General features: G+C 39.0%; 1 long non-coding RNA gene across 1 annotated transcript in view; it reads right to left on the bottom strand.

Moving 5' to 3' along the window:
• Positions 1–6023: 6023 nt before the first annotated feature.
• The window catches only part of LOC122813918, a 216011-nt gene continuing 196817 nt past the window's right edge, over positions 6024–25217 (bottom strand). The window contains exon 3 of the long non-coding RNA XR_006366742.1: positions 6024–6074. This is a non-coding gene — a long non-coding RNA (uncharacterized LOC122813918). The remainder of the gene's footprint in view (positions 6075–25217) is intronic.

Here is a 25217-nt window from a genome sequence, read left to right as displayed (position 1 = left end):
TACTTGCCTTGGAGTGACCTGAGTGCTTGTGTTATGTGGTGGATCCTAGCGCCCGACAGGCAGCTCACCATGACCTTCTCCTTGTTCAGCCTGGTGAGCGGGACATCAGTGTGCCTGACGATAGAGTCACCTATTACAAGTGTATCAGGTGTGTTTTTTAGCCATAAGGGCTGTGACTGTTCAGCACACTCGCTTTGTGAGCTATGTGTTGCACGTGTTTTGTTTTGGGGTAGCGGTTGCTTGGGTGTCTGCTTTGGAGGACTCTGCTTCTTAGGCAGATTTTTGTTTAGAGCCTCCGCGTATGTTTTTGTGTGTTTATGTGTTTGGTTTGCTGTCGTGGTAGGTCTATGTGAGACTGGAATTGTAGTGAGTGTGATTTCCTTCTCCTCCTGACAGGTTTCGCCAGTACTGAGTTGAGAGAGCTTAGCCTCCAGTTTGGCTATATGGTTGCATCTCTCACATGTGTTGGAATTTGTTGGGAGGAGGAAAGGGTTGTCTGTGTACATGAGGCAGTTGTAACATTGCCTCAAGATTCCCAGATTCACCAGCTGGACCAGAGAGGAGATTGACAACTGACCTTTGGACATGCTAGAATAGTATTGGGAATTCCTTTATAATTGAAAAGAAAGGGCCAATGGGGAACAAGGTACTGAAGGGGAGTTTGTGAGGGTGTAGTGCTTTTAATTTTTTAGTGCTGACTTATATAATTGCTTTAGTGAGCAAGTGCCAGGTAACTTAAATGCAATGTGTTACAGGTAACTTAAATGCAAAATGACAAACAGTAACTTTCTTTCAAGTGAAACAAGGAAATAAGTACAGTAAGCAATGCAGATGTCACTAGGGATCCACAGAAGTGCTGGAATAAGGCGAGTTTTAGGTGGAATTAGCGTTTCAGGGAAATAACAAGCAAACAAGCATACAAACAAAGCTAGATTCAGCAGGCCTGGATCTAGTCTATGCTACAGCAAACAAGGTGTACCAATTTCAGTAAGAAACAGTTCAAATATGCAGGCACTATAAGCCTTTAACCAGAAATTCCCAGCTCAGAAGGGAAGAGTCCAGCCTCTCCTCCCACAAGAGTGCAGACCACGAACCTTCTTAATGTAAAATAACTGGCCTGAAGCCCAAGTGCTTAAACCAGAACTAATACACTTTTAGAATAACAGACACTGAGCCCTCAATCAGCAGTTCCCAACTTAGAAGGATGTAAGCTACCTGTTCTGCCACCACAGTGCAGGCCACAAACCTTCCTAATATAAAACAACTGGTCTGAGCACAAGTGCTTAATCCAAAAGACTTAGAATGATAGCTACACTTTAATCAAGTTACTACCAAGCAGTAATAAATACAATTGAATACTTTAAAGAATGCCTGGATTAGTGCTCAAGTTATACAAACAAAGCTAGATTCAGCAGGTTAGAGAAGGAAGTCAGGAAATTCTTATGTGCTAGGTAAGTTGGAAAGGGAAATGAAGTGAGGGACTTTAGTTTTAGGAGGGGAGGGGCATTTTAGGTTTAGGGAGCAATCAGTATACCAGGTTTAGGGATGGGAGGAAGATTTTAGGTTTTGGGAGGGATTGGGAGTTTAGTTTTTAGGAGGGGAGGGGGACTTTAGGTTAAGGAAATGATCACTATATTAAGTTTAGTGAGAGGGATTTTAGGTTTAGGAGATGATTGGTACATTAGGTTTAGGGATGGAGACTTTAGGTTTAGGGAACAATCATGAGTTTAGGGACTAGGTGGGAGTTCTTAGGGTTAGGATCAGGATTCAGGTAGGGATAAATACTGTACATTTACTTAATGGGGAACGAGTTCATGAGACTTAGAGAACTTGCCAAAATGAATGAGTGTCAGAGAGGAAGTGTGCCGTGAGGTAATGTTACGCAAGCACTTGTAGTAGACCCCATGGTTGATGTGTTTCTTATTTGGCACAGTATACATAGCACAAATCCATCTGTACTACTGAAATGGCCTGGCATGTGATACAATATGAAAGCCATGCAAATTTCTTGGTAATTCTCATAGGGCTTACATGTTTTGCACAGTCATGTCTTAAAAAGAGTTTATAAGAGTAACTTGTACTGTGACAAATAGAATTTTTCTAAAAGAGTGTGATAACTGACCTAAAACATTATTTGGAATGCTAAAAATACATCCCATACCTTCTTTATTCACTGTATTAGATTCCACTCATAGTGAGTAAGACCGAGCAACTGTTTCTGTACACGATACAGTGCCAACATAGTGATAACGTTAATGCTTTTTATTAAAATAACCATACCTTTGTTTCTCAAGTTTTGCAATAATAAGTTGTTATATGCAATCAGTTTGTGTTACATTACACTCTTCAGCATATACGAGGCTACATTCTTTCCAGTTTTCTAGTCTGTTTTTTAATAGTCCTAGCTAAAGTCACACTCCCATTAGTCATCCCTTTCCATACAGGACTATTTTCTTGTATTGCAAATTTTCAAGCATTGAGAATTAGACACATTTTCAGCATTTTGAAGAGCATTATTTAATATGTACATTAACAATATGCACAGTAATTTCTAACAAGCAAATAGCAGAAACAGAATTGTACTTGCATATCTACATATCACTTCCCATCATTATCATAAGTTCAGCAGTTACAAACTAAAATTTTTACTGAGTGCAATGACTCAGCACAAGTTGTTCTTTCACGTGGACTGCCACTTGTTACCAGGGAGATCCACAGAACAGCTCAGTCCTTCACAATTAATACTTAATTTTGAGGGCCATTCTATGCAAAAGCAACCTTCTAGCTGTATTACATTCTTAGATCATGTAAGCTATCAGGGAATCTTCTTTGTAATTATTTTATTTGTATTTATTTACTTATTTAATTTGTAATCTTCAGCTTCGGTTCAGTTAAACAAACAGATACACTTTAACTAGTAAAGTACAGCCGAGTAAGCTGCACTTACCCTAGCAGCAGATGTTCGAATTCCTCACTGGTATAGTAGCCCTTTGATATATAGTTATCTACATATATATATATATATATATATATATATATATATATATATATATATATATATATATGTATACACACACAACACACACACACACACACACACACACACACACACACACACACACACACACACACACACACACACACACACACACTCTGATTTTTCCACATTATTTGTTGTTGGCATATCTCAGTTCTTTCTTGCTAAGTGTCTGGTGCAGTCTCTACAACACTTTAACCGATCTACTTAGGACTGCATCATGACCTGTATGCCATTAATGTCACAAAGCAGCAGGCCAGGTATTTCATTTGCAGCTTACCCTGTGGATACAATTTTCTCTTCTTGGTAGAAATAAGCTTCAAAGTGCATAATAATACCCGTATTGGTTGAATTCTACCTGAAGGAATTATTTTTTTATGGTTCTTCGAAAGTATAATATGTTGCAGAACCAATAGCACTCTTTTTAACAAGTCTTTGTTTCAAGCAGGTTTGTTTAAAAGGGAAAATTAAAAGTTCATCATATGTGCCAAATGTAGGGAATAACAGAAACAGAAAAAAAAATCAGAATTCAGTTTAGTCTTTGCACATTCCTCAGTGAACATAAGATGACCCATTCCATGGTGGTCCAGAAAAGGTTCAGTCTTTTTATCCATACAAATATGTATTCAATGTAATTTCAAAAGACTTTCTTCATTTTGAGCAATCCAGAACAAACACTGCTTAAAATATTTTTTGTATCCAACACACAGGCCTTCCACCCTTAACGAGGCTTCCTGCAGCATGTACTGTAACAACTTTTACCTCTTCTAGTTTTACTGATATGTTCCAAATATCTAATTACAGGGCCACCTTTACAATAGCATTGTCAGTACCTAAAGAATCAACTTGACTTTCTCCCTCAAGTCAGGTATTATAAATCTGACCTCAGCTGAATGAATGACCTGATAAGAAGAATTGATGAGCCTGATGTATGTCCAAATGTAACTTATTCTGACTAACTTCATAAATGTATCTGTTCCCCACACATACTACCTGTTAAAGAATTGGTGAGGCTGATGTATGTCCAAATGTAACTTATTCTGACTAACTTCATAAATGTATCTGTTCCCCACACATACTACCTGTTAAAGGAAGTTCCTATTGTACTGCAGTAGTCAAGGTGTTTTTTCCTGGCTTAGCAGTCTCAATGTCGGAAAACGGTTAAAGACATTTGTAGTACTATGCTGTTACTGGTTTCACTTACCTTCTATAACACCAGGTGTAATGTTGTCATTAGTTGCTTCTTTATTTGCAACTGTAAACAGGACAGGAAAAAACACATTCTAATTAAAATGTTTATTGCTAAATGCAATTACAATAAGTGCTTGCAGTATATTTTCAGTGCTTGCATCATCACACATTCAGTTTAGTGTTTAAGTTAAGATTTACACTTCAGTTTATTTAAAGTCAGTCAGCCAACTGACATCTAATTTGACATAGATTTTCTTGTATCTCCTAGCAAAATCATGTTAAATGCTGTCTGGGTGGGTTAGCATGATGACCTTGTAGATGCAAACTGCAAAATAAGTGTTACCAAATAAATGATATTAACTTGAATGGAAATTCTTCATCACAGGTTACAGCCAAGAACTTATGTGGTAGCAGAATGAACTATATTCACTCATGTCAGTCTTGCATACCTTTTGAATGTCAATTGAAAGAGTACAATAGTACTGGAAAGATCTTAAATTATAAGGATTTATTTCTTTTGTGCTTTGGATTGAAAATCAAACACCATTAATGATTCAAAAGCTTTAACAGGGTATCCATATTCCATGCCAACAGCATCAGTAACAAAAACAGCTCAGCAAAGTGCAGTTTCTGTAAACAGGAACAGCATTTAAGTGGTGCATGTTGGATACAGAATAAGTATTTCATAACTCCTGAATCTTCTAGTCTGAACTTGTACACTATTCGGAGGCATAATGCATAAATCTAGAAGTAATTATCATATGAATGAAAAATCCTATTGTAAAATAGCCTAATTTGAATAATAATAATAACCCTATAATACTACGTTAGATTAATGTATTTGATAGTTAATACATTTTACACATTATTTCTTTAGTTATATATGTTTTGATAACCGGATTGCCCAACTGAATCTGAAGTCCACTTTTTCAGAAGGCCCAGGAAGAAACACTCCAAGGTACAACAGTATATTGCAGAAGAATTGTATAAGTTTTTGAAGAGGGCTTTGGGCTGTCTTGAAATATGACAAATCTGTGTCTGGTCAGAAAACTTTTATCTTTGTCATAGACTGACTGTGTGCTGGATCTCAATATGTGAACAGTTGCTTAAAAAAAAGTGAGATACTAAGGGTTTACTACTATGTGCCTTCACCAAGTCACATCAGTATTCTTCAGGGCATCTCCATATTTGAATTTCAGCTGTTTAAATAGGCATCTAAAAGAGATGAACTTTCCCCAACCTCTGTCTGTTGCTTAACTCCATACAGGAGCTCCTGGTCTATATATATATATATATATATATATATATATATATATATATATATATATATATATATATATATATATATATATATATATATATATATATATATATATATATATATTTCATATTTATGTAATTGTATATATATATATATATATATATATATATATATATATATATATATATATATATATATATATATCTATATACATACAGCTTGTGCTTTCTTATGACAATTATTGTTGACCTATCCCAGCCTTTTCTTTCTAAGTGTCAAATGCAGTCAATTTAAATGACTTGTGAAAGGTTGCATCAAACCCTGTATGTCCTTACTGAGGCACAATCACAAAACAACAGGATACCACATTTCATTAATGACTTACCATATGAACACACATGTACCAACACATCCTTTCTCTTTTACTGCATTGACATCCCACAGTGCCTAATAATACCAGTACAGGTTTACATTTTCTAGGTTTTAAGAGGCTAAGAATATTCACAGCCCTGTACTGTCCCTAATTTCACTTACCTTCCACAGGACCAGGAGTTATGTCGTCATCAATTGCTTCTTTACTTGCATCTATAAAAAAAGAGAAGACAAGTCTTTCTAATAAAAATATATTGCAAACTGTAGTTATAGACAATGCATTTCTGAATGGCAGACAATCAGTTTATGGTTTATCCTCAATGTCATTGTTAAGGGATAAGTTTTATATAGCAACAAGTTTAAAGTCAAGTCAGTGAACTGACATTGAGTTGGTATACATAGGTTTGTACCTCCAGACTCTGTCCTTATAAATGTGCTGGACAGCATACGGATTGTGTAAATATGAGATGTAAAAACATGTTGCCAAATAAATGACTTTCACCTTGATACAAGTTCTTCATCTCAGACTGCAGCCAAGGGCATGTTGGCAGTAGTATAAACATTTACTGTTTACAAGACTCTTTGTCCCTCTTCAAAAGGAACCTTGATGATTGGATGGGAGATAGGAAATTCACCCCGGGGATCACGTCAGTCACCCTGCTAGACAGGGGTCCAGGGAAGTAAATATTGTGGGAGAAAATAGCCAGGGAATTGTTATGGCTAGGCTTGTATAGGCCCTAGGGCTGATAGCCTAGTACCAACCTATGAACCTAAGACTGTCCCTTTTGAATGCCTGTGAAAGAATGCTATAGTACAGGACAGTTCTTAAACTATAACAATGTATATGGATTGTGCTTTACAGTGAAAGTCAAATGCTTTTAATGATTCAAGTGCATTAACAACTAATCCATACCCAAATGGTATCATGATCAGCAGAACACCATTTCTATAAACAAGAACAGGATCTAAATGGTGTGAGCTGCATACAGAATACAAACTGCATCACTGATGAATTTTCTTTCTGAACTCACCATCCAACGGCATAATAAATTTAAATTTACAAGAAATTACATTAAAATGACAATTTCTATTATAAAATAACAATTTGAAGGATAACGAGCAGCAGTTTGTTAATGCATGTCACTTCATGGAATATGAAAAAGAGATTGCGGTCACATTTTGAATGATTGTAAATGTGTCTTTGTTGTATTTGACTGCATAAAAAGTCTGTTTGCTTGGTTGGTTGGTTGGTTGGTTATTTGGTTGTTTGCTTGCCTGCATTTTGTTGACTATGCTAGGTAAAGCCTATTTTCAAAGCAGAGACGGGAGTATTTTTAGAGGAAAATAGCAAAGGAAACACGTAATAAATTAGTGAAAACGTGCTGTACATAAAAACGAAACAAAAAGTTAACATTACACATCTCTACAATAACAATTCAATGAATGCAATGCATCTTGGCTTCAAATTGATATAGCAGCTTATTTGAGTTCTGGTTCAGGAGGTTGGTTGATTCACTCTCTCCTCCCCCTGTTTAACGTATTACTTATGTATTGTGTTGGGGGGTAGGAAGGTGTCCCTGCACTTAATTCTGCATGTGCTGCATAGTGAGCCTTGGTAATGGGTGAAAAGTATCTCAGAACCAACCCACCAACATCATAGAAAATACGTAGATAAAATGTAAATAAGTCAATATAAAATATGTAGTTGCACTTCCTCTGTTCTCACTGCTTCTCTGTGTATGACTCACAAATGTATGAGGGAGAGATGAAGCTTTAAAAGCTCGTCCAGTTGGTTTGTTCCCAGTTCTCAGTTGTTTCAATGGCTTAATCGTAGAACAGTCAGTTCAGTGACTCCATTTGAGTCCTCAATGAAGCATTCATTTCTTAAGTGTTGCCCATTGTCTTCCAAAAAAAAAAAAACCCTTCTAATTGACATCTCAGTTTATATGACTTACGGTTTGGGGAGTTTGTTGAGTCTCTCTCACTCACTCTCTCTCTCTGTCTCCTCTCCTTGCCTTCTTTTTGTTCGATTAAATTTATATAAAAAGTACAGTTGTGTAAAATCTTACCATAACGGTAGATGTCCTTGCTTTCACAGCTGCAGTATTCATAACTTATGGGATTCCCAGCCATGAAGCCCATTGTCCGGCCAGTCTACTAAAGTCTACCATTGGTTTAAGGTAGCTGAATGTCACTTACACACTTCCTGTGTCGCACAGGGAATAAAGGTGACATTCAGGCATAACATACTCAGGACCTGATTGTCCTAGAAGGAACAGCAGTCCAAGGAAAACCAAAGAGAATCTGCACATCCAGGAAGGAAAAAAGATTAAGGTGATGGAGGGATGGAGTAAATTCTGCAGAGGTAAAGGCAAGGACATCTACCATTATGTTAAGATTTTACACAACTGTACTATGTCCTTACATTCACTGCTGCAGTATTCATAACTTATGGCAGACTGCCAAAACTCAAAAGGAGACTTGGGAGGAGGAAGCAACAGTAAAGCCCTCTAAGAAGCCATGAAGAATGGCCCTAGAAAAAAAACAGCTGTAGCTCTGGAGATACCATCCAACTTGTAATGTTCGGTAAAAGTATGCACAGAAGTCCAGCTAGCTGCTTCAGGAATAGAATTAGTGTCTGAATCCTTGTAAAAAGCACCAGAAGAAGCCACAGCTTTAGTAGAATGAGCCTTTACAGAACAAGGAAGGGTCTTGCCATGAAAAGTGTAACAAAAAGAAATAGCCTTTGAAATCCAAGTAGAAATAGTTTGCTTGGAAACAGCCAATCCTAAAGACCTAGGATGAAAGGAAACAAACAACTGATCAGATTTTCTGATAGCTTTAGTCTTATCCAAATAAAATCTGAGCTGTCTATGCATGTCTAAGGTATGCAGCACCCTCTCACTATCAGATTGCAGAGAGGGGAAATAATTCGGCAAATTAATAGACTGATTAAGTGATAACCACCATGGGCATAAAAGAAGGATTAGTATGCAAGGACAACCTGTCCTCATGAAATACCAAAAAAGGTGGACATGCCATAAGGGCTTGCAAATGAGGCACACATCTGGCAGAAGTAAGAGCTAACAAAAGAACTGCCTTCAAAAAAACAATATTGCAAGGAAGCTGAAACAGCAGGCTCAAAAGGAGCTTGAGTCAATTTCTCCAGAATTAAATTAAGATCCCAGGGAGGAGGAACAGGTTTCCTGGGAGGTCTAATATTAAGGACACCTTTAAGAAACTGTTTAGCCTCAAATCTAGAAGCAAACAGGGGAGTTAAAGGCAGACAAGCAGAAAGAGCTGATAAGTGGGCTGTAATAGAAGAATAGGTCAAACCAGCATTGAGCAACTCACACAAATAAGAGAGAACCAAATGAACATCCAGAATAAGTGTGTACAGGTCACAAAAAAACACCAAATAGAAAAACTCTTCCATTTAGACAAGTACAATTTCCTAGTAGTAGGTTTCCTGGTCTCCTGCAGGACCTGCAGCACGTCCTCAGAAAAAAAGGTGTCTATGAGGGATCAAAACTCTATCACCCACAGTGTCAGTTGAAGCGTGGACAGGTGGAATGAGTGAGTGATCCCATATCTTGTGTGAGTAGATCCACCCTGTGAGGTAACTTGTGATGACTGCCCTTGGCTCAATTCAGACGTAAAGGGAACCACTGCTGTCATGGCCAAAAGGGAGTCATCAATAAGATTTTGGGAGCATCTTGTTAAATCTTTAACAGGACTCTCTGAATGAGAGGAAGAGGAGGAAAAGCAAAAAGAAACATTCCCTTCCAGGAAACTGAGAGGGCGTCCACCTTCCATACCAGAGGACCTGGGACTCTGGCACAAAAATAGAGGAAGTTTTCTGTTCAGAGGGGAGGCAAAGAGATCTACTTTAGGCGTACTCCACTGGTGAACAATGCCCAGAAACACATCCCTGTAAAGCATCCATTCATGGGATTGAGTGAAGGACCTTCTCAGTGTCTGCCACAATGTTCTGACTTGATGGAATATAAGCTGCCTGAAGAGTCACTTAATACTTGATAACCAGATCCCATACCAGAAGTGCCAGCCAGCAAAGAAGGTAAGATCTTGTTCCTCACTGTTTGTTGATATACCACATGACTGTGGTATTGTCTGTGAATACCTTGAGAGGCCCTGGTCAGAAAAGAGGATGAAAGGCCTGAAGAGCCAGAATAAGAGCTCTCATCTCTTTGATGCTGATGTGCTCCTTCCGCTGATGAGGCGACCCCACTCCCTGAACTTTCAGGGAGCTAAATGTTGCTCCCAATCCCACATCTGAAGCATCTGTGAACAGATCCTGGGAGGGAAGAGGAGGATGAAAAGGGAGCCCTGGATTCAGAGACAACTGCTGAATTCACCATAGAAGTTCCTTCTTGAGACAAGGGAAAAGAGGAACTGTAAAGTCAAAAGGATGCGCATGTTGAAGCACCACACATTTCAGAAACCACTGGAAATTCCTCATGTGGAGTTTGGCCAGAGGGAGCATCAGAATGGTGGAAGCCATGAAGCCCAGACTCTCAGAAACTCCCTGTCTGTAATGGAGACCAGGGGAAGAAGAGTTTGAAAGTAAGAAATGAGAGTGAAGGCCTTTGGAGGAGGCAGGGATGCCAGCATTAGCATCATCTGAATCCTGCAACCCAGAAAGACATGATCCTGAGAAGGAGGCAGGGAAGACTTTTTGAAGTTTATCATGAACCCCAGGCTCTGAAGAAGAGAAATGGCAAAATGAAGATTTTGCAAAAGGACCTCTAGAGAGGATGCCCGAATCAGCAGGTCATCCAAGTAAGGAAATATTTGGATCCCTTGAAGCCTGTAAAAAAGCAATCATAGGAGTGAGGCATTTGGTGAAAACCCTTGGGGCAGTAGAAAGGGCAACGGGCAAAGCACAGAACTGAAAATGCCAGGAAGCAACAGAGAATTTCAAAAACCTCCTGAAAAGAGGATAGATCAGAATATGGAGATAAGCATCCATGAGATCCAGAGACACCAGAAAGGCCAGAGGGACCAAGAGAGGAAAAAGAGCCACGAGAAGCTCATAGGCAAAAAAGACACTTATTGTGGCAGTCTTTATGGGGAATCTGTCTCCCACACTGGCATTTACTCTTCCTGGATGACATTAATCCCCCAAACAGCACAAAAAAATAAAGAAAAGAACAAAACCCCCAACTAGGTACTTATCTGCAATGGTGAGGACTTCAGCAAAGAAGAGTAATCACCAGAATTCCAATAAACAGAAAAAAAAGCAAAACATGGACGGCGGCAAACAGACCATCGGTTAAAAACGGCGTTTGGACTGAGAACAAAGAAGTTCTGAGGATGGTGCGCCTAAACGTCACCTTTATGCACTAAGCTACGTGAGGAGTATGTGGGTGATGTTCAGCATACCTTAAAGCAATGGTAGACATTGGTAGACTGGCTAGATGACAGCCTTCACATCAGGGAATCCCATAAGTTATGAATACTGCAAAGGTGAATGGAAGGGCATAGTAAAATGATTAAGTAGTAACAGGAAGCAACACATGAACAGTAGTTACATAAAATGGGGTAACTGTCATTCTTCTAATTTATATACAATGGGCAAGTAATGAAGGTTTGTTTAGTTCAGTAAGGGGTAATGCAGATATCCAACATCAAAACATTTCTAGTGCTGCAAGTTATGACTGAAATACTTATCAAGCTGAAAGAATGATTCCTTTTCCCAAAAACTAACCCTGGACGTATGTTTTTGACATTGGCCTAGCCTCCTGACCCTCACCCCTTTTGACTTTCTGTAACTATTTGAAAGGTTTTATTAAAGACATATAAGTAAAAGTAGTCTCTTTTCCCTGTGTAGTAACTCGGGGCAGATACCACACAAACACATGCACACACACACACACACACACACACACACACACACACACACACACACACACACACACACACACACACACACACACTACGACCCCTACACCCTGACAGCTGAGTAGACAAGTATTAACAGGTTTAGCATCCTTTGTAGCTCATTAGAACTGATTTGAGATTCAGTATTTCATCTATTTTGTAAAAGTTTGCCATCAGTACCAAGTCTGATAGTTTTGTATATGAGGATCGCATATGACAGTGTCATGCATGTTTTTGTCATTAGACCACACTGCACATAAATAATAACATAGTTCTTACTAAGTATTACCATTTCAGCACTGCATGTAGCACATTTTGCATTTTTCTGGAGAAAAATAGAGAAAACAACGAAAAAAGAAAAGAGAGAACAAACCAATTGTTCAAAAATAAGGAAACAAGTCATTCTTGCTGCTGTCACAATGAAGACAGACAGCACAAGCATTATCTTGTGGCTGAAATGGTTCATTGTCTTATATGTTCTTTTGATGTAATATATGTAAATACATTTTAACAAGCATGGAAACAAAACTGAAGATCACACTTAGGTCCAGATTCCATAACGTTCATGGAATCTGGTGGAGTCCACCTAGTTCCATGCAAGAATTGCGGATAAGTAATATGCAAATATGCCCCAGTCTACAAAGAATAACTCAAGGCAAAGCAGACATACCCAGAGAGATGCCAGTGCAACCACAAGCAGTAATGTATTCCAGGAACACTTATTCATAAAATAAGACGTATGCGTGCATTACCAAAGCACATCTACGGATATTATACAAGCTCATTGGGACTTTCAGTAATAGGTGGAAAGTACAAAAGGAGGAGAAATATGCAGCAGCCGTTATATCCCAAAGCTGAATAAATATCTGCAAACAATGACAGATATCATTGTAATTCATAGATGGACATATTTCAATACACCCATACACCCATTTCAGTTTGTGGAATCTGAAAATCCATAAAATTTCTAATAAAAAAAAAAAAAATTAAGCCAGGTGAAGGGCAATAGTGGCAACTTCATCATGGCTAACAATAGCTAACAATGGGTACAGGACATGTGTGGGAAACACAAGTACACACATGCACACACACACACACACACACACACACACACACACACACACACACACACACACACACACACACACACACACACATAAATAGGGTGACAGAAAATCAGATAAGAGGTGGGGGTGAGGGTGAAGAAGAAGGGCACACAAGAGGTATTTGGAATAGTAAAGTCAGAGGGAGAGACAGAGGAGCATGGGTATTTTTTTAGGTGGAAATAGGCCCCATTTTTCTTTTTATAATAGAAAGCTTGGAAAACATCCAGAAAGGGGAGGAGGGCAAAAGAGCAGGTATACCATATAACAAATACCACAAGACATGACAGGGAAAGGTCAGAAATACCCATAAGGGAGAGATAAGATACACAAAGCACACATACAAATGATAAAACACAGGTGAAGGAAAATTGACAAACAAGGTAGGAATGCATACCAGCCACGGTGCAATGCAAAAACACAAATGTACCAATGCACACATCATTGCTGAGATGTTGCAAACTGTGTAACAGTCATACCAGAATGACCATGACTGATGGCAACTGTGTGCTGGAGAAGAATAAATAGGGATTGTCTTCATTACAGTATTCATGGATGTTGAATATAATCCTCCACTTCGCTGTCAGCAGTGCAAGTGTAAGCCAAGCAACAGCAAGGATGATTAAATCCAGGCTAGGAAATGCAGGAGCAGACTAAAATGTCCAGCCCTACATGTGGAAGGCAAACAATCAAGTACAGTGCCAGCAGTACCACAGCAACACATTAATGTTGCTATGTAATAAACAAGTAAGTGTACAAACCACAAACACAGGCAAAATGGGATCCACATGTCAAAGACGTGTGCCATGCCAGAGCTAACAAAGATGGGTGTCAGGTATGAAATATATATGTGTGACATGCGATGGAATAACTTGATCCAAACAGAAAGAAGGTTCATCACATACCCACACCAATGACATGGAATGTAAAGTAATGCCATTAAAGGAATGAAAGTGTGTGCATAGCCAGGAAGCATAGAAATCCCTGGGTAAACAACAGGAACAATGATAGACTAAAGTCAATTGCCACCATTTTGTATGCATATGTCTTTCATGTATATGATAACTAACATGGTGGCACAAGGTCATATTGTACCACTACACCTGCATGACAGTGATGATACTATGGGAAGATAAACATACACATGACATACGCCATGTATATGTGCAACATGTAGGTCAAAGCTATAAAGGAGAAGGGAGATAGACAGCACAGATATTCCACATCTGTGAGGAAATGCCAGTAAGAGAAAGTGGGCACAGAATAAAGTAGGACAGCACTAGCTAAGGAGACACTGTGCAATGTCTGACATATGGGCATAGTGTATTGGTGATGGCTATAAACATGTTTGTGTATAAATGACACAAACAACACAGTAATGTGTAACAGTAAAATAGGAAGTGGCATAGGTACAGAAAAAAGTACTTTTTGGTATTACATACACGTGCACATATATACTGCCATGCAAACATAGTACAACATGTGCCACAATCACCATTCTTGGAACAAATAGCACTGTAATTGTGTAGGACTGATCAAAGGACAGTCTTGTGTACACAAATACAACACAGAATAAAGGAATAAGTGCATGTAACCAGTCACATATTACGAGGTTGGTTGTATATCTATCATAATACGGCCATACTCATGCATATCCATGTAAATAAGTAAGCATGTACTTATAAATGCAAATAAATGGACATGTGTATACATGTCATAATGTAAGCTATTATCAGAAAGCCCATGAATGATGCTAAAGAAAGCATTACCTTTATATATTTACTAATGGACCACTGAATGCCAATGCAGTATCTGAAGGATACATGCATCATATGTACGAGTCAGAGTAATGTAATATAGCATGACATAATATTTGCCAGTACATGCCAAGGGCATTGTGCCACTATGACAGCATGATTCAACAATGTTACCTAAATCATATAAGCAAGGACCTGTCAATTTGTTGAACAGACATACATTAACAAAAACCAACACAGAAATGGATGGAATGCAGACAAATGGACATGTGGAAATAAACACATTGGGCCCACCTGACTGTGTTATGTGAGAACAATTGGGATAATAAAATATATAAATTGTTGTCATCCCACTGAAGTATATACCAGAAGCACACAAGCAGAACAATTGTGTCCCACTCGCACTATGGTAATTGCAAAATTCATATCTGCCACATACAGGGTCAGACTCTATTGGACATAAAAATATTATGCTGCACTGCATGCATAGGAGTACACAAACACAGAGATTTAAGAAGTAGCAGTCCTGCACATGTGGAGCAATGTGTGCATAATGACAGCGTGATCATGTAAATAATAATGGTTACAGCATGTGTCATATGGTAATGTGCGTCATACTGCAGCAGCAAGATAAAGCCGCATACAAAGTATGTCAGAAAAGCATGACAGCAATGGCTGCACCATTGTGCCTAGACCATACATAGTTAGATAAGGACAACACCATGGTGGCAGCATTACAAAAGTAGATGACACAGGCAATACTTAGTCCTGAGGGACCACTTTGATGCAGTTAAATATCAAAAAGATCTCTCAAGCAATCTCCTGGATGGAGTCATGCATGGGCCATGCCATATCCTGAAAGAAGTTTACAATCAGGTCCGTTATCTGCATCTGGAAGATGTCTGCCAGTATGTCCCAGATCTGGTCTCTAGATTCATCTGCCTGGCATGGTGGTGGATGTCTTCTACGATGAGCAATAGGAACAATGGCACATGCAGGTCCCTGTCTGTTGTCACCATCATCATCCCTGTCATAGTCATCATCCTGGTCCTCTGTGCTCTACTCGGCTAGCAGTGGTCTGGCACATCATCAGCATTCAACTGATGAGCCGGCATAGGTCCCATGCTCTGTCAAAGCTCAATGCAGGAAAAAAGAAATTATACATAAATAAGCATCAACCAAAATCAGTGATTAAATAACGTCATGCAAACTTACACAATATACATGTGGTGACTCTTATGTATGTGAAATTACAATACTGCATGACCTTATCCAACTCTAACACCATATATAATGTAAGGCATGAATTCATTCCATAATAATGTACAAAATCGTGTGTAATGTACATCACAGTTACACGCCAAAAATGTAATAACACACAATCAGATGTGAACCTACATAATTACAAAGAGAGTATAATGCATAATTATGTGCAATTAATGTGTCATGTTGACATCCTATGATTAAAATGTGTGTTCAAAACATATTGTAAGATTAACAGGCAATGGAAATGCATTTCAAATGAGATGTAATTGGAAAGGAATTTAAAAGCTTAGAACAATTGCACCATCACAAGCACAGCGACAGCATGTAACATGTAGAAATTATGTAAACATACAGAAGTATCCCTCAACAAATGTATCACTGTGGCTGTAACTACATGTGTATTATGCTTATACATGTACCTACACAGTTAAAAAAAGGAAATAATAATAAATATACTACATCACCTCGGATATCAAAAAAGTATAACTGGCTTGTGGCACAACAATGACAGGAAATGGCAAGCAATGCTGTGTTTAGCAAACCATCATAGTGCAGTTATACAGTACTGCAAGAGAAGTGTATTTGAAGAAGTACATACTAACAGTATTAAGAATACTGACAACCCGTTCAATAATACAACAAGCAGATTATACATGACATATCATTCAGTGCAAACTACTGCCTTGCATACAATTTTACTACTCCTGTCTAAATAACAATATAACCAACTCAAACATGAAACATTCCAGTTTACATCAATATGACAGTGAAAACAGAGATATCTTCCTTTTAGGTTGTGTCAACAAACGTCGCATAAACTCAAATTAGCCAAAAATCCTGTTAATACCTCCTAAGACAACATTCCACTTAAATGTATGTACAGATTAATGTTTGATACCATTCCCCATTCAGGAATCATAGAAAAACTCACTAAGCGAGGCATCAACCCCTATATCACTAGGTGGGTTGCAAACTGGCTCACAGATAGAACCCACAGTGTGAAAGTAGTGGACTCCAAGTCAGACTGCTGACCAGTCACGAGTGGAGTCCCACAGGGTTCGGTCCTGGGTCCTCTCCTGTTTGGTATCTTCTTCTCTGAAGTCTAGGCCAACATGAAGGGTCTCTGGCTGAGAAAGTTTGCAGACAATTGCAAGTTGGGAGCTATTATTAACTCCCCAAGTGATGTTGACATCCTACAGAAAGGCCTCACTGAGACCAACAACTGGTGTCAGAACCATGGCCTTAAGCTCAATGCCAAAAAAAATTGTTGTCATACCTTTTGGGAAAAACCCAGTTTGCATGAATTACCACATCGATGGTAGTCCACTGAACACAGAAGGTGTTATAAGAGATCTGGGAACACAGGTTGACAGCAGCCTCTTTTTTGAAAACCACATTGCCAGTGTGGTCAGAGAGTCCTTCTATGGGGCACATCTCAATGCTAAGAGTTTTGCATCCAGGAAGAAAGAGGTCATTGTCTCCCTCTACTCTTCCCTCATAAGACCAATCATAGAGTACAATGCCCCATTTAGCATGTACCTCACTAGACACCTGCAGCAACTGCAGAGGCCACAAAAGTACCTCACAAAGAGGATCCTAGACCTTAAACACTTGTCCTATATGGACAGACTCAAAAAAACTCCAACGATTCTCTGTCTCATACCGCCTATTAGAGGCAATCTCTGCTTGACATACAAAGCCATGTCTGATCCAGCTCTGTTAGAAATGCTGCATCTAAAGAAATCCCAGTCGCTCCACATCACATGCTCCAGTGACCTCAGCCTCATTACCACAATCAACAGAACATGCTGGAGGGATAGGTTCATAACCCAGAGACTGCTCTTGCTATGGAATAGACTTCCCATACATGTCAAACAGAGCACCTCACTGGCCTTCTTCAAGAGAAACCTTGATGAGTGGATGGGAAATAGAAAATTCACCCTGGGGATCATTCCAGTGGCTGTACTCGACAGAGGCACTGGGAAATAAGGTTAGGTGGCATGATGTCAGGGTAATCCTTTGGGCTAGGTTTGTAAAGGCTCCAGGACCATTAGCCTAGTACACACCTATGAACCTTCTTCTTCTTCTTTTGGCTTTTCCCAGTTAGGGATCACCACAGCGGATCACCTGTTTACATTTCTTCCTGTCCTCTGCATCTTGCTCTGTCACACCAACCACCTGCATGTCCTCTCTAACCACATCAATAAATCTTATCTTAGGCCTTCCTCTTTTCCTCTTACCTGGCAGCTTCATCCTTAGCATCCTTTTCCCAATATACCCAGCATCCCTCCTCAGCAAATGTCCAAATCAATGCAATCTTGCCTCTCTGGCTTTCTCTCCAAACTGTCCAACCTGTGCTGACCCTCTAATATACTTATTCCTAATCCTGTCTACCCTCGTCACACCCAGTGCAAATCTTAACATCTTTAACTCTGCCACATCCAGCTCTGACTCCTGCCTTTTTGTCAATGCCACTATCTCCAACCCATATAACATAGCTGGTCTTACTACCCTTTTGTAGACCTTCCCTTTCACCCCTACTCGTACTCGTCTGTCACAAATCACTCCTGACACTCTTCTCCACCCACTCCACCCTGCCTGTACTCTCTTCTTCACCTCTCTTCCACACTCGCCATTACTCTGAACTGTTGATCCCAAGTATTTAAACTCATCCACCTTCACCAACTCTACTCCCTGCATCCTCACTATTCCTCTATCCTCCCTTTCATTCACACACATATATTCCGTCTTAGTCCGGCTGACCTCCATTCCTCTCCTCTCTAGAGCATATCTCCACCTCTCCAGGGTCTCCTCAACCTGTTCCCTACTCTCACTACATATCACAATGTCATCTGCAAATATCATAGTCCACTGGGACTTCTGTCTGATCTCATCTGTCAACTTGTCCATCACCAGTGCAAATAAGAAAGGGCTCAGAGCCGATCCTTGATGTAATCCAACCTCCACTTTAAATGCATCTGTCACTCCCATGGCAGATCTCACCGCTGTCACACTATCCTTGTACATATCCTGTACCACTGTTAGATACTTCTCTGCCACTCCCAACTTCCTCATACAATACCACAACTCCTTTCTAGGCACCCTGTCATATGCTTTCTCTAAGTCCACAAAGACACAATGCAACTCCTTCTGACCTTCTCTGTACTTCTCCATCAACACTCAGAGCAAACATTGCATCTGTAGTGCTCTTTCCTGGCATGAAACCATACTACTGATCACTAATCATCACCTCCCTTCTTAACCTAGCTTCCACTACTCTGTCCCATAATTTCATGCTGTCACTGATTAGTTTTATCCCTCTGTAGTTACTACAGCTCTGCACATCACCCTTATTCTTAAAAATTGGTACCAAAACACTTTTTCTCCACTCCTCAGGCATCCTCTCACTTTCCAAGATTTCATTAAACAATCTGGTTAAAAAATCCACTGCTATTTCTCCTAAACACCTCCAAGCTTCCACAAGTATGTCATCTGGACCAACAGCCTTTCCATTCTTCATCCTCTTCATAGCTATACTTGCTTCCACTTTTCTAATCTATTGCACTTCCTGATTCGCTATCCCCACATCATCCGACCTTCTCTCTCTCTCATTCTTTTCATTCATCAGCCCCTCAAAGTACTCCTTCCAGAGGCTCAGGCAAGTTAAAGACAACAATAATTTTGTTTTCTTAACAGTGGATGTAGTTAATCTTTTCACAGTTATTCCTCATGAACAAGGGCTGGGCATGTTTTATGAGAGTCTCTCAAAAAGTAAGATAATAGATAAAAACATAATTCATTTGCTAATAGATCTTATGGAAATTGTATTAAAGAACAATTTTATCAGTTTTGAAGGAGAAATGTATCAACAGTTAATGGGTTTAGCAATGGGAGCCAAATGTGCTCCCGTGTTTGCTAATTTAGTATTACTTGCATGGGAGAATTTGTTTATTTTTTCATCTGAATTCAAAGACAAGATTCTGTTATACAGCAGATTTTTAGATGATGTGTTAATATTGTGGAAAGGTGATGGAACTTCTATTGTGGCGTTCATTGATTATTTAAACACTACAACAGAATTCTTTAAATTTACTTATTTATGGCATAACGAAGAGATTAATTTTTTTGGATATAACTATTAAAAAAACAGCTCAAGTTTTATGTAGTAATATTTATAGAAAGGAATCATATTCCAACTCACTGTTACATTTCAATAGTTGTCACCCATATCATCAAAGAAAAGGCATTATAAAGGGCCAGATGGTGAGAATATCTAGGTTGGTTAGTGACAACTCAACTTTTAAGGATGAACTATATAGGTTGATAGGAATGTTTTTGGATGGGGGTTACCCCTTAAAATTATTATTAAATATTAAAAGAGAGATTATGAGAAAAAGGGAAACATATTATATCCCTATTTTACAAAATGTGACACCTATTACAATGAGTGACAGTAACCTAGAGAAGCTAGGTACTGCATTTAGGTACTTAGGTACAATGACAGGGCTCACGAGTTGGTGACATGTTTGAGGAATGCTTGGAAATGTTGCTTTAGTGATAATATAAAGGTAATTCTAGGACCTGAACCACTAATAGTATACAGTAGAGGGAACAACTTAAAAGGTATACTTGAAAGAGAAGTTAACACGGGAAGAAAGTCTTGTATGAAGAAATATGGTATGTGTAAATGTTGTAGGTACATTAATGAGGGACCATATTTATGTGTATACAATTACAAATATACTATCACATGTCCAGGGATATGTAATTGTAACCCTAAAAATATTGTTTATGTTGCTTCATGTACTTCTTGTGATGGATTTTATGTGGGTAAAACCATTAGGAGGTTACGTGACAGGATTTCAGAACACTTGAGATGTATTAATAGAAAGGACGAACACAATGCACTTTATTTACATTCAAAAAAATGTAAGAATTTTAAAAAGTTTGTATTTTTTATTATAGACCGAGTGATTATGGGTGAAAGGAGCTGTGATACTAGCAACAAAATTGGAGCCCTGGAGACAACTTGGCAACTTAGACTAAATGCCCTGAAGTCACCTGGTTTAAGTGATGCTGTTTCTTTGATGCCTATTTTAAAATTAAAGGCATATCAAGTGTAACTGGAAAACTTTATCATTTCAACCATTATGGTGACTACCACTTGATAAAGAACAATAGTTTTTAAATAGAATTGTAAGATATTTTTAGTGTAATCATTGTTTTTTTTAACAACAAGTTTTGGGTTATAATATTAATAACATTTTTTGTATCCTGCCTGTGAGTTTGTGTTTGTAAAATAACGTGGTTTTGTTATTTTTGTATGAATTTATATATTATCTTTTAACATACAAAATACATATATATTTTTAGGAAATGAGAAAAGTAAACAAACAGAGATGGAATATATGTATATGGAATGAATGAGGTTTACTAATGATGTTAGTTAAATTTTCTGGTCAGGTGGTATTGTAATTAATTAACTAATTAACTGTTTGTATATTTATTGAGTGTGGATGCTACACCAAATGACTCTGAAGAAGCCAGTGGGTTGAAGCCTGGTGAAAGCGCTTAGTTGTTTGGTTTTTCTGTTCTTGTTGGTGTATTAAAGTGGAGACTATCGTTTATTCCCTGGTGGCTGTTTTTTATTTTTCTCATTTTTACAAGTTTGCTTTTTCCGTTTGGATTGTCCTACTACTCCTTCCATCTGTTCAACACATTCTCCTCGCTAGTGAATACATTTCCCTCATTATCCTTTATCACCCTTACCTGCTGCACATCTTTCCTAGCTTGGTCCCTCTGTCTAGCCAATTGGTACAGGTCCTTTTCTCCCTCCTTAGTGTCCAACCTTTCATACAACTCTCTATACACCTTATCCTTAGCCTTTGCCACCTCTCTCTTTACCATGCACCTCATCTCCTTAAACTCCTGTCTACTTTCTTCATCTCTCTGACAATCCCACTTCTTCTTCGCCAACCTCTTTCTCTGTATACTCTCCTGTACTTCTTCATTCCACCACCAGGTCTCCTTGTCCTCCTTCCTCTGTCCAGATGTTATGCCAAGCACCTTTCTAGCAGTCTCCCTTACTAGCTCTGCTGTAGTTACCCAGCTATTCGGTAACACTTCACTGCCACCCAGTGCTTGTTTTAACTCTTCCCTGAACTCCACCTCACAATCACCCTTTTTCAATTTCCACCATTTAATCATTGGTGCTGCCCTCATACTCCTCTTCCTCTTCTTGATCACCAATGTCATTCTACAGACCACCATTCTATGCTGCCTAACTGCACTTTCCCCCATCACCACTTTAAAGTCTACAATCTCCTTCAAACTGGCCCTCCTGCATAGGATATAATGCACCTGTGTGCATCTCCCTCCACTCTTGTATGTCACCCTATGCTCCTCCCTCTTGTTAAAATACGTATTCACCACAGCCATGTCCATCCTTTTTGCAAAATCCACTACCATCTGACCTTCTGCATTCCTTTCCTTAACACCATACCTACCCATCACTTCCTCATCCCCTCTGTTCCCTTCACCAACATGCCCATTGAAATCTGCTCTGATCACCACTCTCTCACCCTTGGGTACAGTCATCACCACTTCATCCAACTCACTCCAAAATTTTTCTTTCTCATCCATCGCACACCCAACTTGCGGAGCATATGCACTAACAACATTCATCATTACACCATCTATTTCCAGCTTCATAAACATCACTCTATCAGACAGTCTTTTTCACCTCCAAAACACTTTTGGTATACTGTTCCTTCAGGATAACCCCTACCCCATTTCTCCTCCCATCCACACCATGATAGAACAATTTGAACCCACCTCCAATGCACCTGGCCTTACTTCCCTTCCACCTGGTCTCTTGTACACACCTATGAGCCTATTCACAGTAAATCAATGAATATTACACTTACCTTGCATGCATTATGGAAAGTCTGGCATAAGAATTAGCATGCCTGAATCTCCAAATAACTATATTAGTAGTGTTTATGAAGAATTAAAGGAGGACAGGGATACTATATAATTCACTCCCTCCACTGCTCCTCAAGCCTGTGCATACATTTTATGCACAGCACAATATTTTGGGAGCAGTCTTCATCAGCTGAAAACAAGAAAACAGGATGTATTACAGCAACAGAAGGATTATTTCATGTCAGTATATAATCACTGTTATGTACAACAAAAGAGCAGTGAAAAATAGTGAGTATTACATGTCGTCAAGCCTTGACATAAATACAGTATAACATTTTGCACATTCAGTCATTCATCTGATACTCTCAGCACTGTGCATATGAGTATTACTGCACATAAACAGGAAGAAACTAGATTTAAACCTATGTTCGCACTATAAGCCAGAGCCCTACATGCTTAGCTAACCAGTCTTGGCTGTAATTTCATGTATTGATGGAAGTTAAACAAATTACATCGATGAATATGCAGGAAAGAATTACACATGCTAAAATATGAAGTTGTGTGTGTTTATTCATGACAAGTTAATAGGTTCATAGGTATGTACTAGGCTAATGACCACAAGGGCCTTTTTAAGGCCAGCCATGCATCCCAAATCTCTGACAAGTTCTGATACTCTTGATAAGTGTAAGCAGGGGCTTGGGAGATGAACCATTTAAAAGCTGGTGCATGAGCGATGAACCTTTTACAGGATGCCTGTGTCCATAAGAGACATAGGTGTCAAATCAGGTATGAATTCCCTGTTCCCCATCTAATTGTCCAAGTTCCACTTGAATTGGGTTAGGGAGGAACTCTGCTTCACATGGATAGGGAGCCTTTTTCAGAGAAGAGGAGTCTCAGGGATGCCTACCTGTGTCTACAACAGGTCCTATTTATATCATCGGCAAGGTTTAAGTCTTTAGAATGGGTAATTTTGGTGTTGTTTGTTTTTCAGATATGCAGAAGGTCCATCAGGGTTGGGCCTGACAATGCCTTGTATGTCAGGCATAGATTCCTCCCAACAGCCTGCAGTAGACAGAATGTAGGGGTACAACTCTGAGACAGTATGCAGAGAATATGTTACTTAAATCTGGTATTCTTTTAGTGAGGAACTTCTGTAGATGTTCCAATTGTTGGATGTGCCTGGTTAGGTACGTACCACAGGGAAATTTATACTCAGTGATAGGTCTGATGAATGCAGAATAGAGTGGGCCAATGACCTCCTCAGACCTAAATGCCATACCTTTGTTTATAACCTGCACAACATAGAATGATTTCCTCACTACTGTAGACACATGATGATTAAAGGCTGGATTACTGTCTATGTGTGTTCCCAAGTCTCTGACTACTGGGTCATCTGTTAGGGAGTGTGTTGTCAGTATGAGAGTTAGCAGGGATGGATAACTTCCCCAAAGTTATATTATGCATTTCTTGGCATTTTGTTTTAGTCCATGGCTCTAACATAACTTATTTGTCTGTGTCAGCCCTTTCTGGAGAGCATTTGTGTCAGTGGGAGATTCTACAACTGCTACTAATTTGCAATCATCTGCAAATTTAGTCAACCAGAGGCCCTAGACATTGGACTTAACTTCAGAGAAGTAAATGCATAAAGAAACAATACCAGAACTGATCCCTGAGGTACTCTCTTGTGACTGTCCTGTTTATAAAGGTGGACTCTCCATTTCAAACTTCCTGAGTCCTGTATGTGAGCCAGCTGGCTATCCACTGGGTGACATAAGGGTCTGTACCTAACCTCCTGAGTTTGTCAATAATACTTGAGTGGAGTATTGTGTCAAATGCCTTGGCTAGGTCAAAGTAGGCAGTGTAAACCATTTTGTCCTCAGCCATCACTTTGGTGACCTTTTCAAAGACATCCACCAGGTTGAGTAGGCATGATCTGTCTTTGATGAAACCAAATTTTGTTGGGTCCATTGTCTGTAGGCTTCCTATGTTATTATTGATAATTTCCATGATAATTCCTTCCATGACCTTGCATATGAGACTAGTGAGACTTAAAGGTCTGTAGTTTCCAGGGTCTGTAGATAGTCCAACTTTGTGCAAAAGGATGATTATTGCTGTTCTCCGTTCATGAGGCACAAAGCCTGTTTGAAGGCTACAGTTAAATAACAATTCCAGAGGCCATATTAGGTCATGTTTCATGCTATTTGGAAAGAAACTTGGGTTATTGTCTGGGCCCATCAGTGAAATATTCTTGGATTTAGAGAAAGCATTGAGGATCTGTTCCTTAGTGATAGAAGGGTTGGTTATATTTGATGGTATTTCTTGAGAGAAGGTTGAAGAGGAGAGAAGGATAAAGTTGTAGCTGAATTTGGGCAGGTTTGCTATATCTTTTGACTCAGTGCAGGTGG

Source organism: Protopterus annectens, chromosome 1.part1 (genome assembly GCF_019279795.1).
Source record: "Protopterus annectens isolate FY-2018-M chromosome 1.part1, PAN1.0, whole genome shotgun sequence".
NCBI lineage: Eukaryota > Metazoa > Chordata > Ceratodontiformes > Protopteridae > Protopterus > Protopterus annectens.
Note: the sequence above shows the minus strand (reverse complement) of the source record. Positions and strands in the feature narration are given on the sequence as shown.